At 44.2% G+C, this 15,768-nt stretch overlaps 1 long non-coding RNA gene across 1 annotated transcript; it reads right to left on the bottom strand.

Annotated features, from left to right (window-relative positions):
• Positions 1 to 2,428: 2,428 nt before the first annotated feature.
• LOC129383621 (uncharacterized) lies at positions 2,429 to 15,566 on the bottom strand. The gene is made up of 3 exons (XR_008611485.2): positions 15,412 to 15,566; positions 5,505 to 5,683; positions 2,429 to 2,719 (listed from the first exon to the last, which is right to left on the bottom strand). It is a non-coding gene; the product is annotated as an uncharacterized lncRNA (long non-coding RNA).
• Between the last annotated feature and the right edge of the window lie 202 nt (positions 15,567 to 15,768).

The raw sequence follows: 15,768 nt of genomic DNA, 5'->3' as shown, positions 1-15,768 counted from the left end.
CAGGTGTCTCATAACAGCGTATTTGTTTTGAATGTGTTTTGATCAACAAATCTAAGTTAGCGCCTAGTTAAAGCTACCTTTTATTTGAAGGACATGTCTTAACTATAGCCTACTATGCGCTTTGTCTTAACATATGTTTTGACGCTAATCTCTATATTTCTAGGTTAGTTTATACCTTGAAATATTTAGTATTATGTTGCTCTAGATACATATATCTCTGACTGTCTTCCGCCATGTCGTCTTCAGCAGTTGCCGCATCTTGGCAACTTCCGCCTACTTGGTCTTCTGCGAATATATCGAGCCTAAAGGTCCAGAGGTAAACCGCCAGGGGATTTGGCTACTCCGCATAAGCCACTCGTGCGTGGCACGACGCAGAGGGGCTTTCTACTCTGCGCCGAAAGCCCTTTCACCGCAAAGCGCAGCACGCCAGAGTGCACGCGTTCTCTTCATCCTTAATTTAAACGTCAAGATCTGTTTTCAATGCTTGGCTGCTTCGAGGGGATAACTTCGACCTATAAGAAATAAGCCCGACGGCCCCTGCGCTATATTCTAGAACTGTTTAAGATGCTTTTTTTTCTCGCTGTCTCTTTTTTTTAAGCTTCACTCACACACTCCCCACAATTGTTTATTGGCTTTAATGTGACCCTACTGGAATCTCAGAGCGTCGCAGCTCATAAATTATTGGGGATTGCACAGCTCATTTTGATGAAAACAGAGATGAAGATGTCCGCTATGACTAGGCGGAAAACAAAGTGCAAATCATCTAAGAGAAAACAACATAAAAGAGGGAGGCTATGACCGTGAGAAAGTGCTAGACGCCTACTCTCGGAAAAAGAAGTGCATGGAAGAAAGGTGGTGAAGCGGAAGAGAGAAAAACCAAATGAAAAACCCATGACAAAGTAAATGCGTAATAGCTAGGAATTCACAGCAGTTTACTGCGTATACAGCCTGGGAACAGCGACACGTGGAATAAAGAGAAAAATACAAGTGTGGCACCTAATGTCCTGCACAATTCACGCCAAGTATCGCACAAAATCTAACTACATAAAGGTGGTCGTTTTTCGGCTCATATAGGACCAAGTTCTTGAACTTCTCAGATGCCATCTCACAGCATAGAAACCGGCATGTGCGTTATTATCACTGGTTCTTTTCACTTTTTCCGTGGCGAATAGAAAGAAATCCTTTTTGCATTAGAGCTCTGATATGGCTTCGAAAAGCTTTTTCAAGTGTGAACCTGAAACGTTTCTTTTACACATACTCTATATGATTTCTAAGAGCCAAATTGATGCGACCATAAATCCAATTAAATCACAGAGCATGTTATCTCATTTAAATATAACTGCAATGGGGAAGGGCGATAACTTCACAATACTAATAGACAAAGTAACAAAGTTAAAGAACAGTAACTTTCGCCATGAGAGTCGAACCCAAAGCTACGCATATGATCCCACGCGGCGACTGAAAAATCATTTTGCTGGTCTGGACTAGCTTGGTTGCTGCCTGCAGGCAAAATGCGGAAGCGCTTTGTACTTAGAGTCATGCGCAATCTCTAAAAGTGTAGGCTGTCGAAATTATTCATTCGCTACCGCTTCAATGTCCTGCATATCCTAGTGTTGCACTGGAACAAAGACGGCGGCTTGGGCTATTTGTTATTCCATTACGTATCCTTGACATTAGGGCAAATCATAGCGAGTCAAGAAGAAACTAAATAGCAAGAAACAGGAGGGCGACATAAACACAGGGTGGGCAATTGGGCTTGTGCTATTGTTAGGGCAACGTCGTACATCGTGACGTTAAATAAAATTCATAAAACCCTTTACCTATGCATTGCAATGCGTCGACGGCTGTCCTATCGACAGATACCTGGAGTATTTATGTGAGTGCATATTTATTGTATTTCGGCGGAAAGAAGTTTCCGCAGGTTGGAAGACGTAATTAGTATTAGAAAGTAGGCCTAGGAAACGTGAACACAATATGAACGTAACGTACAAGATAAAAGTAAACTCAACTAATGCGCCATACACAAGAGAACAGTTCAAATAGAAGCACCATATTCGCATGTTCGCTTAAAGACATCACCAACTCACCAATACTTGGCGATTTTAGATATCGCTGCCTTTTCAACAACCTAAACACGCATGCTTCTATGTACAATTGTGTTTCATGGCAAATACATGGGAGGGAAGTTGATTTGCTTTAGGGCATTATTTGTTTTAGATGTTTCGTGGCTCTCATAAATTTTAATTTGTGTAGTGCTTTACTGAAACCTGTTTTTATAACGTGGCAGGAGAATATGTTAGACACACTAGATCTCAGAATAAACCTTCACTGTCGTAGAAGTGCCCTGTATGCCCCCTTTTTTATATCTTTGCACACATCTCCTTGTGACGCTTTATCAAAATTTTTTATGCATGAACCCATATGTACGGGATGGTTGTGTGGGAGACGACGACGAAGTTCTTGCGTTCGGTTGGTGGTTTCTTTTGATGCCGTTTTTTTCTCATTTTGTGCTTACCGTGACGCGCGGCTCAGAAACACCCGGTGCTGTTTGGAGTGACCCTCACGACTCAATTCAATTCAATTCAATCTTTATTTTTCTCTTGGACAGAGAAGGAGACAGGCAAAAAGCTCGTAAGCTTGACAGAGCTCCTGCCCCCTTTATCGACTTGGCAGTACAGTACACAGGCAGAGATTTTCAATTTTCAAATTTTCCGAAACACTGAAACAAAATAACAAAACACTTTGTAAAAAGCAGCGCTGTGCATTGCAGCACAAACATAGGTATTAGAAAAACAACGAACTGGTCGTGGGGAAACGAAAAAAAAATAACAGGTATAGGTTTAAACTGAGTGCAATATTACGTAATCTTGCTAAGAAAGAATCGTTTAATAATATCACTTGAGTGCTGAAAGGGGTCAAACAATTCTCTGTTTAATTTATTTAATAATACTGGAAGAGTGTATGAAAGAGGCTGCTCGGTATAATATGCCCTAGGCGTCTGCACTAACCAAATTTCTTTATGTCTAGTCAGCAGGATATGCGCGTTTTTCTCAAGTTTTGCCAGATAACAAATATAATGTTCATCATTTTGTGAAGAGCGTATATAGATCATTAAAAGTCTATAATCGTATAAACTATAGATTGGCAAGCTTTCATATCTTAAAAACAAGTCATGTGTGGGGGAACAATAAGGAACACCAGCAATGCATCTTACAGCTCTTTTTTGAAGAAGGTGAAGCTTGGATAAATTTGTGACACCCGTAGTGCCCCAAACTGTACAACAATATTGCAAAAGAGCAAGAACTAATGAGTTGTATAGCAATAGCCTAACTTTGACAGGAAGAATACCGCGCAGGCGCAACATGACACCGACAGCTGAAGGCACTTTTAATCTGATATATTCAACATGATGATTCCAAGTCAAATGCTTTGAAAATATAACGCCAAGGATTTTAACAGAATCTACAATTTCAACAGTATCAGAGCATAAGAACATGTTCTACGGCCTGGAAATTATCTTTCCTTTTGGAAAGTACAATATTATTTTTGTCTTTTTAGAATTAATCTTCAAAACATTTGATTTTGCCCGTGTATTTAATGCATTCAATGGTTTGATTGCTTTCTCTTCAATGTCACTTTCTGATCTCGCGGATATGAACACCTAAGTGTCATCAGCGTAAGATACAATCTTTCCATCAGTTACACATTGCACAATATCATTTATATAGATTCAAAATAAGAGCGGTCCCAAAATGCTTCCTTGGGGGACTCCTGCACAAATATTTTGTACGTAAGGCAACGAATTTTTAAAGTCTACTATTGTGTTCTGTTCGACAAATAAGATTTCATAAGATCGTGAGCTTTTCCTCGGACACCATAGTTTGCCAGTTTATGTAGTAAATAACGTGGTTTATCAAGTCAAGAGCCTTAGTAAAATCTATATATATGCCTGCACCTATTTCCTTATTTTGAAACATATCTATAATGATTTCTTTTTGAGTCAGTAATGCTGTTTCAGTGGATCGATCCTTTCGAAATCCGTGCTGAAAGTCAAGGAGCAGGTTATGTTTTTCAAAGAAGGATAGTACACTACCATGCAATAATTTTTCTATACCCTTCGAGAACACCGGAAATATAGAAATTGGACGATAGTTATTAATCAAATTCTTGTCGCCGCTTTTAAAAACCGGCATCACTCGAGCCATTTGCAGTGCCTTTGGAAATACAGCGGTAGATAGACTGAGATTGTAAACGGAAGTAACAGCGAGGCATATTAGGTAGAGAACATGTTTAATGGGCGCTATTTGGAGACCAGTTGCGTCTACTGACTTGCTATTTTTAATATTACTTATACACGAGAAAATTTCTGTGTAGTTCGTGGGCGCAATGAAAAGGGATGATGGACAGCTGCTTCCATTCATGGATTCGATGTAATTTTGGCTGCACTCTACCTGACTCTGAGATGCCTTTAAAATAAAGAAAGTGTTGAAAGCGTCAGCTAAACAGGTCCCTAAACAGGTGCTTTGCTGGGAGACTCTCCCTGCGAAGCTTGCGATGAATGAGATGGTGGTGGCAGGGAAAGGCCTTCCGCTGCAAGAAAATGCTTCAGCTCTTCAGTGGCATCAGAAGCTGGCGATTCCGAGTCTGCTGCAAGGTCGGATGGCTCGGATACTTTCATACCAGCTAAGCATCGGCGTTCAAGACGGAAGTCCTCGACATCGCCCTTAAGTGAAGCGACCATCATGGACAACAGCATCGTGACTACGACAGTAGCCTTCGTGCGTGTCGACGTCGTGATAAGTTTGAATGGCATCTCTATAGAGAAACTTCATATGTTTATTCTTCAAACTGGCCCATAGTCTTAATCAAGAAGTTCGAGTGAACCAATGGAAAAATATCATTGCCGTAGACACAACAGATGAGAAAACTGTGCAAACTCTACTTGGCCTGTCTCAACTCTGTGGTGTCAACGCACGGGCTTATATACCACAGGGAGCCATTGTAACAGCTGGTGTCATATCAGATGTTGACCTAGAACTTAAAGAAGTCGTTTTGAAAAGCATGATTGTTTGCACGCAACCTTGTAAAATCATCAGCACTTGAAGGCTCGGCTAGTCAAAGTGTGTGAAGTTACTCTTCGACTGTGAAAAACTGCCTAGCTATTTAAAGGCTAGACTGGTGCGACACCCAGTTCAAGCTTTTGTACCAAGGCCTTTATAGTGCCGTAAAATGTCTGACCATTGGTCATGTACAGGGTTGGCTGCAAAAACGTTGTGGCCTGTGCCAAATGTGGTAAAACTCACGACGTAAATACTTGTGACCGTCCCATATCTCGCTGCCCTAACTGAAAGTGAACACTCGGCAATAGACAAAGCCTGTCCCACACAGAAGGAAAAAGTAAAAGCTCTGAAAAATAAAAATAAAAAGGAGGCATAAGGAGAAAAAACACGTAGCCATAGCGCCCACCCAGCGGCGGCAAATGCTACAACTGAGTATCTACTCACACGTTCGAATAGCGCAGACAGCGTGCATCGGACAGAAGGAGGGAGGCGGAACTTCTGCCTTTCAACGACATTGTGGCCGGCGCTTCCACCAAAAGCATCAGAAGCTGTCTCTATCGAGATCACGCCTCCGAAAGCGTGCGAGCCAGCTTTTGCCAAGGCAACGTCTGCAGCAGGAAACACTGTAAATAGAGTGCCCAAAACGGTCTGAGTCAACGACGATGCCCCACATATCAACGTTCTTAAGGTGGTTGTTAACATCATTAGGTCTCCGATTGCATGTCCTCAGACACCAGCATCATTAGCCGCAGAGCAACTTCTTGGAGCTCTCGTTCCAGTTCTCGACGGTCTTCACTAGAAACAATGTGAACACTTGTCGAAAGCCTCGTCCATTTGTGCTGCGATGCAATGTCAGGTCCCCACGACCGCGGCACGCAGATCTAGTCCTTCGGCACCTCGCAGTGAACACTCCGTCAGGTGTTATAGTGATTCAAGAAACCAATGTAGGAAAAGAAGCATTCAGATATCCAGGCTTCGTACGCGCCCGCAGAATCACTCGATGCACATTGCCGGCATGTGGTACTTTCCATTGCAGATACAATACACATACACGAAATGCTTCAAAAGGATCGTTATACGTACGAGCTGATCTACATTTTTCCGTCATTGACACAAGTGACATCTGCGACGCCGATTTATAATGTTACGCTGTAGCTGTAAGTCTTAGAGATACGACTGTGGCTAGCGTATATTATCGACCGACGCGGACTTCAGACACCACTTTACTGGAGTGCTTAGTCTCCCGGTGCGGCGCATCATTTGTGCTGGGCCAAGACTTCAATGCTCACCATCCTCCCTGGTCTTCTCGTCCACAAGACAGTCGTGGCGTGGAGAACAATGAACCTATTGTTAGACATGATGTGCAAACCCTCAATGAAGGCTCACCTACATTTGTCGGCAGAGGAAAGGAACAATCCACCATCGACCTTGCAATATCAACGAGAGATGTGCGCCTGGCCTGGCCATGTGAAGTGAGTGAGTGAGTGAGTGAATAAACTTTTATTGGGTCCTGCAAAACGCGAGAAAACGCGCACCCGGCTAATCCCACGACGGGACTGACAGATCTAGTCTGCAGGCACGATCGCGGGTGCGCTGGACAGCCACGATTCGGTCCTCAAAGGCGGGACTTCGCAAGAGCGCGTCCCACTTTTCCTTGGTGAACTTCGGGCCCAGCGACCCGCACTCCTAGAGCATATGAGGCAAAGTAGCAACCTCACCACAGGCCACACATGAACAATTCGGATCAATCTCGGAATATATGCCCTTGAGGGACGCCGGATTCCGGTAGGAGTTTGTTTGCAAGAGTCTGAGCGTGACCGCCTGCGGCCTGCTTAGCTTGGGGTGAGGCGGCGGGAAAACCCTTCTCCTTCAATAAAAGAATTTAGTCAGTTCATTGTGCGTGATAGGAGCGTCTCTGTGTCCGGGGAGAGAGCCGCCCGATCTGAGGGCAGCGCGGTCGGTAAAGCCACGCGCAGCCTCGTGGGCAGACTAGTTGAGCTTCAGAGGAACCCCCTCAATTGCCCCGACGTGAGCAGGGAACCAAAGGATGGAGTGCGTGGAGCTGTCGCCGTGTTTGGCGCGTTTCAGAATTTGAATTACCTGCCGGGCTACCCAGCCTTTCTGAAATGCCCTGACGGCATCTTCCGAATCGCTATACACCCTTTCTCTCCGACCGTCTAGCAAGGCGATTGCAATGGCCACTTGCCCGGCAACCTCGGGGTTCGTCGTCCGGACGGAAGCTCAGTTGATGACTTTGCCCAGCGTGTCCACGACGGAAACCGTGAAAGCCCTGCCATCTCGGCGTGCACCTATGTCCACGAAGCTTGCTTCGATCTTCTCCTTGTTTATTTGCTGCAGTATATTCGATGCTCTTGCCTTGCGTCAACCTGCGTTTTGAACGCGATGAACGTTGCTGGGCAAAGGGGCGACCACGATCTTCTGCCCTATGTCTCCGGGGATTTGGGTGTTTTCAGCCAAGTTCTTCGTGGGTGCAAGTTCGGTCTCCTCGAGGATACGCCTGCTGGCCGGCGTGGTGGAGAGCCGAGTTAGCTGGGCCGGTTCCAGACCATCGGCTATCTCCTTCAATTTGTTGTGTGTGCCGAGGCGAAGGAGTTCCTCGATATGCATTCTGACGGGCAGCCTGAGGGATCTCTTGAGGAATTTTCTAATGAGGACATTAAGCTTTTCCCGCTCGGCTTTGAGCGAGTTGTGCATGGCCAGCTTGTAGTTCAAGTGACAGAGCGCAAGGGCGTAGATGAGCCGAAGCAGGTTGTCCTCCTTGAGGCCAGGATGTGTATTCGTGACCCTTCGCACGAGGTGAAAAGCATCGTTGGTCTTAGCAATGATCTTGCACAACGCAGTACCGCTTGCCGCCACCTCATTCGTTGAACATACCCAGGACACTGGTGGTGTCGACACTGGGTATCGGGTCACCGCTCCGAGTTAACAGGTGAATATAACTTTCCGAGACGGGTTTCCAACCCTTCCCAGTAAAAAAAATCCGACAGAGCGATCTTGTTGGATCTAGAGAGTTCATGACGGTCCTTCAGGATTTCTTATTGGCGCCCTTCCAACGCCGATAGGATTCCTGAAGGTCCCTCAGGAAAGCCTGTGGGAACTCTTCCCGCACCAATAAGATTTTCGAAGGTCCCTCAGGACTCTCTATGGGCACGCTTCCCACACCGATAAGATCCTTGAAGGTCCCTCAAGCGTGCTGTTGGCGAACCTCCGACAGCAATGTGCTTGTTAGATTTCCCTCAAGGCTTTCTATGGGTGCGCTTTCCACACCAATAGAGTTCCCGAAGATCTCTCAAGCTCATAGGCGACCCTCCAACAGAAATACGATTTGTGAACATGTCGCTTTAAGGCGCCCCTTTCAACAGCAATACGACTGCGGAATCAAATGTGTGCCTCGTATATGCTGAACACGTTTGGGCTTCTTAAGTACGTTTCACAAACAAACTAGTAGGCAGACCAGCTAATGTAGTCATAATAAGCCGACAACGACGTGACTAACGAACGCGATCGAGTCCTCGCAGTTTGCGGGCTTCAGCGAACTTCCATGCAATGCCGACGAAACTGCCGATCGACTGCCGTACGATATATGAACCGTTTATCGACAGCGCAATTTCCACAACTCCTCCGCATATATTTATACTTTCTCATGCTCCGAAAGAATGAAACCATTCCTCGAGAGTTGGAATGGACAAACTTCGATCAGGCTTTTTAGGTTCAGAAGGATAGATATGTAGCGCAGTCAACGAGGTCGTATGCGCACGCCACCGGCGGATTCGAACTGACAACTGCTTTGATGATTCAGTTTGTATTCGTAGCGATTTGAAATAGACCACATTTTCCTGCGCACAGTGCAAGCGGGAAGCGGCGACACGGCGCAGTGCCGATGCCGCTGTTTCAGCGAAAGCTGCCGGCAAGTCGCACTCGATCACCGCGGCGTTTCGCTGAATGAAATGTGGCTGTGTAGACGGCTGTATTTGTGGACAATGTTAGGCTGACGCACTTAGGTTTGCAGATACCGTGGTCGCTTTTTATTATACGCCAAACAGTCAGCGAGCGACGGCCATTTGACACAGTAGCATAACTCTGCCAAAATGAGCGCGGTCGTGAAAACCACTTCGATCTGAATGTTAAATTTTGACTCGATCGAGCACGTACTTCTACGATGCAGAGCTACTATAGATAGCATTGTTTTGATGTTTCTCTTACGTTATCGCGCAAGAAACTGACGTGAACGAGCTTGTCTTATTCGCGCTTTTGCTTGCACTTTCCGATTGCTTAACGTTGCAGATGTGCAGTTTCGTTGATGATCTCAGCGGGCGCCGAATGCGCGATGTAGCTCTACCATTCCCTGGACGCCCTGCTCGAAAAACTACCGCGATAATCGTACTTTTCGGTATCGATTTTTCAAATAAACGGTTCTCGAAATTTACGTCGTTAACATATATTGTACGGCACCCATGCGTCCGTACTGCGGCCAGCGAAGTGTGAAAACACTTATTTACGCTTAACAACTTGGCAGTGGCGTAGCTAGGTCGTGTGGCACCCGGGGCCCATAGGTCCTCTGTCACTGCCCCCCTTCCCTCCACCTTGCCGGTGTAGTAAGAAAGACGAGGATATCGAAAATTTCCGGGGAGTGGGGAATGATGTTTCAGCACCAGCACAGCCGCCTTGGGCCCTCCCATTTTCGCATTCGTTCCCAGAGATGCTAATGTAGCAGTTATGCAGCCTGTTTTATTTTCTGCACCAAATAGCACAGGGTGCTGCACTGATAACTTGTGATAGCCGCATTTGCACATCTGCTGTCAGACTGTGAGGTTTGGCAGCCAATACAGGTAAAGCTTTAATTAGCGATTTTAGACGCGGTAGTGCATTTGCAAAATTGAAGCCCGACAATCATATGTTGCCCAACAAAAACTTCCCAAAAATCGTCGTAGGTTACTACGGCATGCAGTATCTTGACTGTCACCTTCCCGGAACCTAAACGAAAATTAATTAACGTGTCAGTGAGGCTGATCTCCCCACCCTATCAGAAAGCACCACCTGGTTCCTTTGCTGAGCAGGTGCCAATGCTATGACAATCACGAGTTATCTTCATTCTCATTCTTAAAGCCTCTCTTTATTTGTTGTTATTGGTAAGCGTGATCATCCGAGCTGCGGTACCGCCACAAGATTGGAAACAGAATATAGCACACTCCGCGTCGATTCCTGGAGTCACCATGCAAAAAACTAGAACGCCAACATGATGGCCGTGCCAGAGAAAGCTTGTGCTACTGTTGGTCTGCACTGGCAATGAGACCACAGAGAGATCAATGTTGCTGGTGCACTATTTCATATCTTGGTACCCATTCTGTCCCCCTAATGATCCAACGGTTATCATACCTGCGCATTACATGACTTGCCAAGCTCCTTTTTTTCTCCTAATGTCCACTAGAATACCGGCTATACTCGTTTGCTCTCTGATCCAAACAATTCTCTTTCTGTGTCTTAATGTTATGCCTAGCAATCTTCGTTCAATCACACTTTGCGTGGTCCTTAACTTCTTCTGAAGCTTTTTTGTCAATCTCCAAGAATCTGCCCCATATGTAAGCACCTGTAAAATGCTCTGATTGTACACCTTCCTTTTCAATGATAATGGCAAGCTTCCAGTCAGGAGCTGACAATGTCTGCCATATGCGATCCAACCCATTTTTATTCTTTTATGAATTTGCTTCTCATAATCAGGGTTCCCGGTGATTAGTTCACCTAGGTAAACCTACTCCTTCACAGACTCTAGAGGCTCACTCGCGATCTTGAACACTTGTTCCCTTGCCCGGCTATTCATCATTATCTTTGTTCTTCTGCATATTATACTTCAACCCAACTCTGACACTCTCTCTGTTAAGGTCCTGAAGCATTTGTCGTAGCTCGCCAGCAGTGTTGCTGAATAGAACAATGTCATCTGCAAACCAAAGTTTGCTGAGATATTCGCCGTCGATCCTTGCTCCTAAGCCTTCACAGTCTAATAGCTTGAGAACTTCTTCAAAGCACGCAGTGAATAGCATTGGAGAGATTGCGTCTCCGTGTCTGACCCCTTTTTTATAGGTATCTTCCTACTTTTCTTGAGTAGAATGAAGGTAGCTGGTGGAACCTGTGTAGATATTTTCCAAGGTATTTGTGTAAGCTGTCTGTACTCCTTGATTTCGTAATGCCTCTTTGACTGCCGGTATCTCTACTGAATCAAATGCCTTTTCGCAATCTCTCAAAGCCACACAAAAAGGCTTAGTGTACTCTGGGGATTTTTCTTTTACCTGATTAATGACATGAATGTGATCCATGTAGAGTATGCCTTCCTGAAGCCAGCCTGTTCCCTTGGTTGACTAAAGTCCAGTGTTGCCCTCATTCTATTGCAGATTATTTTCGTGAATATTTTATATAATTCTAGAAGTAAGCTAATGGGCCTACATTTTTTTCAATGCTATAACGTCTCCCTTTTCGTGGATTAGTATAATGCTTCCATTCTTCCAGTTTTCTTGGACCCTTGCTGTCGATAGACGCCTCGTGTTAAAAGCCGCCAGTTTTCTAAGAATTATGTTTCTTCTATTTTTGATTAAATGGACTGTTATTCCATCTTCTCCTGCCGCTCTTCCTTGTTTCAAGTCTTGTAATGCCGTTATGACTTAATCGCTAGTTATAGGAGCAGTTTTTGTATCCTGTTCAAATTGTTTCTAATGGAGGTATCCTCACTCCTCAGAGTACTGTAAAGGTCAGTATAGAATTCTTCCACTGCTTTTACTATACCTTCGAGATTGCTGATATTACCCTCCCTATCTTTCTGTGCATACATCTTGGTTTGTGCCTTGCCAGCTTTCCTTCTCACAGATTTCCGGATGCGGCCTATTTTTATGGCTTCTACAGTATTTCTTACGTTATAATAATAATAATAATAATATCCTTTATTTCATGAAAATAGTACACATTCAAAAAACCGGTCAGCCCAAGCCCTGGAGGCTTGTCGGGCTGTACTCGGCAGTCAGCGACAAGTACTAAAAAAATGAAAATAAAGCATGGTTAGCAAGCTGTAAACAGAAGCAATTTACAAAAAGCAAACTACAACGAAAAAGGAGGCTACAACACAAAAGCAAAGTATCACAAACAAAACGTTAGCTACGAGCAAACGCAAGCTAGAAAAGATACAAAGTGAAACAGACAAGGATACACACCAATCTAGACCAAACGAGACTAATCGAAACTATAGGACGGGCTCTAGTGAATGACAACTAAACAGAAGAATAATTAGTTTTGAGGTACAGCTTGAGTGGCCGTTTTGATGAGATAGAGAACAGTTCAGTGGGTAAAGAATTGAAAACGTTAGGAGCATAATATAATATAATATAACATGGTTACTAATAATAATATAACATGGTTACGAATATCACTTATTTTCACCTTGTTGATTAGTTTTGACAGCTCCACAGATTCCGTCTAGGCTCTTGAGTTGGACGCTTTCATTCTTTGTCATTTATTTATTAGGACGTTTGTTACTTGAGAGAGCTTGCCTAATGGTTGCCTTGATGCCTTGCCTCTCACTTCAATTGTTGCCTCTGAAGCCAGTCCTGTTAGGTTTCATTCATTTCCTCTATGTCATCATTATCTCTCTGTTCTAAGGCTGCGTATTTGTTTGCAAGTACCGCCTGAATTTGTCTGCTTTTACCCTTACTTCCTCTAGGTTCACCTGTTTTTTTCTTGACCAGTTTTGCTCTTTCTCATTTGAAATGGAGGTGAAAAGCAGCCCTCACTAACATATCATCACTACACTTAACCCTACCTATCCCTTCTACATCCTGCACTATACTAGAGTCGGCAGAAAGTATCAAATCAATTTCAATTCTTGTTTCACCATTGGGGCTTTTCCTTGCCCACTTTATATTGCTACGCTTCCAAAAAAAAAGGTGTTCATTATTCGAAGTTTATTTCTTTCAGCGAATTCTACCAGCATCTCTTTTCTAGCGCTCCTAGAATCGACGCCGTAGGTTCCAATTGCTTCTTCCCGAGCCTGCTTTTGGCCCACTTTGCATTGAAGTGGCCCAATACTACGGCATATTTCAAGGAAAAACCAGTCAGAAAACACGAAGGACAAGAAGAGAGGTTCACACCACAACGACTGTACTATCAATTGAGCTTTATTAGAAACGGCGTAGTCCCACCAAGGCCAGCAGAGCATGCGCAAAAACAGCATCACTAATCGCAAAGTATGAAAAGTCAAGTTATTGCATCTATCATAACCGATCTAAAAAGGCAAATTCCTTTTCATGTAAGCGCATCGAGGTTGCACTAATGCAGCCGTTACCTAATAATGTGATGTAGTACGCTTCTTTGCCCTTGCCCCTACCAAGAATCGTTACATTGCTGAACAAAGGGTAACAACCACATTTATTGCAATGGTGAGGCAAGTTTGTACAATTATCGGACCCCAGGGAGGAGTGGTGGTCACGCAGGCGGTCATTAATACATCGACCAGTTTGGCCTATGCAAACTCTTTCGCAGGTGAGAGGGAACTTATACACCACCCCTGCGACATATGCCGTAAAACGGTTTTCATGCTGCGTTGTGCAAACGTGGTTCATTGCCCTGCCTCGAGAAATGCGCGCTCACATACCCGAAAGCTGGCAAGGGTGAGAAAGCACTACACTTTCTCCATACTCGGGGGCAACCATTTTGATTTTATGGCTCACTTTATGCACATACGGCATGACTTCAAGTTTCCTACGTTCAGTTGCCCCAACATCTGCCAGCTTCGTACGTTCTTTCTTAAGCCTCTGAAGCAAAGATTCAGCCACCTCTTTGAAAAGGGGCTGAGGAAAGCCTGTGGCTTCCAAACGTTGGAATTGCGCGTCAAAGCTACTTTTAATAGCGTGGTGACAGCTTCTTTCGAGTGCATTGCGAAAACACTTGTTTGCAATCCCTCTTTTTACAATCTTCGAATTTGCGGAACCAAATGATAAAAGACCTTTCTTACGTCTAGATGAAAACGTGCTGCATAAATGCCCGTCACCAAAGAATGTTAGTTGAAGTTCTAGGAACCTGATAGAATGATTGTTAGGAAGTTGATGAGTGAAATTAAGAGCGCGTGAAGAAGCTTTAAAAGCAGTCACTACATGCAATAACTTGACATTTCATGCTCTGTGATTACGGATGCTGTTGTTGCGCATGCTCTGCTTGCCTTGCTGGGGACTACGCCATTTCTAATAAAGCTTAGTTGATAGTTCAGTCGTTGTGGTGTGAACCTCTCTTCTTGTCCTTCTTATTTTGTGACTGGTTTTCCCTTCAACTGTGTACCAACTGGCCCGGATTTGAGCCGTTCTACTGCCGTATACTGAGTTTGCACTTTTCTCATCACTAATTGAACACTTTCATAAAATTGACCTACTTCATCATCATCTTGACTGGATGTTGACGGGTAGGCTTGTACTAGATTTAATCTATATCTCTTATTAAGTTCATTACGATTACTGCTGCCCTCTCAATAATTATGTAGAATTCGTCAATGTTGCCCACTATGTCCTTATGGATTAGGAATCCTGTCACAGTAAAATAATTTACACCCTTGATGGTGAGAATTGCGAATCATAAAACGCTTGAAGAGTGTTTTCATTCAAGAAACACCCCATGATCATGACTTTTTGCGAAGCATGGGGCAGTTGTAGATGTAACAACACCCTTACACCCAACAAAAGGGTGCATGAATTAAAATATTTGGAGTGGGTGCAAGGGTGTTTCTATTTAATTTTATTACATTAACAAACATACAGTTGTGCGAAGAGACAGCGTGTACCACGGCACTACAAACCAGTGGCGGATCCAGAAGCGGGCCCTCCCCTACCCCTTTCCCCGAGACATGTCGGGCTTTCAATGCCGACAAAACTCCTGAAGAGAGTCCTTTCCGTTTCGCTGTCTGTTTTGATAAGCCATTTTAAAAATGTGCGGCGAAAAACCTGTTGCTGAAACACTACTATCTATTATGTCATAGTGGGCTAGGTTTCACACAGTTCTCAAATGTCATCGTGCACAAATTCTGCGGAATCCAAGAGCACGCATGTACTTTTTCTATTATTGAATGTTTAACCAAAAGAAAAAATGTTGAAAACGTGTTCAGCAAGGCAGAACTACTGCAGCTCTTGCTTTTGGAATGCCAGGAATCCAGCAAACGGAACAGGCCACGTGACAGCGCGCCACGATTGCTTAAAAGCAATGCGGTCATCTAGGTTTCCGTCAAGCATGACAAAACAGGCAGAAAAGGGCGTGATGAATCATACGCGGACAAAAGATATGCCAATTCGGGAAGCTTTGACCCCACCTGACATCTTTCGCCGAATCAATAAGCCCAATCCGTTCTTCTTCTCTCACATGTATAAACAAGGGAGCTTCGTTGGCAAACTTGAGCCTTCTCACCCACCAGAATTCTTTGCTCAAACAGCACCTACAGATAGAGCCGTACAAAACGCTCATGACTTCGCGTCTGCGTCAATTTACGAAGCTGGCTGTACAAAAAGAAACTATTAAGTTAGCAGTTGTATAGGGAGAAAACCTTTACTTGCTTACAAACAGCTGCCAGAACGGAGTGCTCAAAAAGAAAGGGAGAAAAATGTGAGAAAGTATAGAGAACAAACGTACAATTTGCGATGCATACAGCATTTACAACACCAACTAACAG

This window comes from Dermacentor andersoni, chromosome 8 (assembly GCF_023375885.2).
Source record: "Dermacentor andersoni chromosome 8, qqDerAnde1_hic_scaffold, whole genome shotgun sequence".
Taxonomy (NCBI): domain Eukaryota; kingdom Metazoa; phylum Arthropoda; class Arachnida; order Ixodida; family Ixodidae; genus Dermacentor; species Dermacentor andersoni.
Note: the sequence above shows the minus strand (reverse complement) of the source record. Positions and strands in the feature narration are given on the sequence as shown.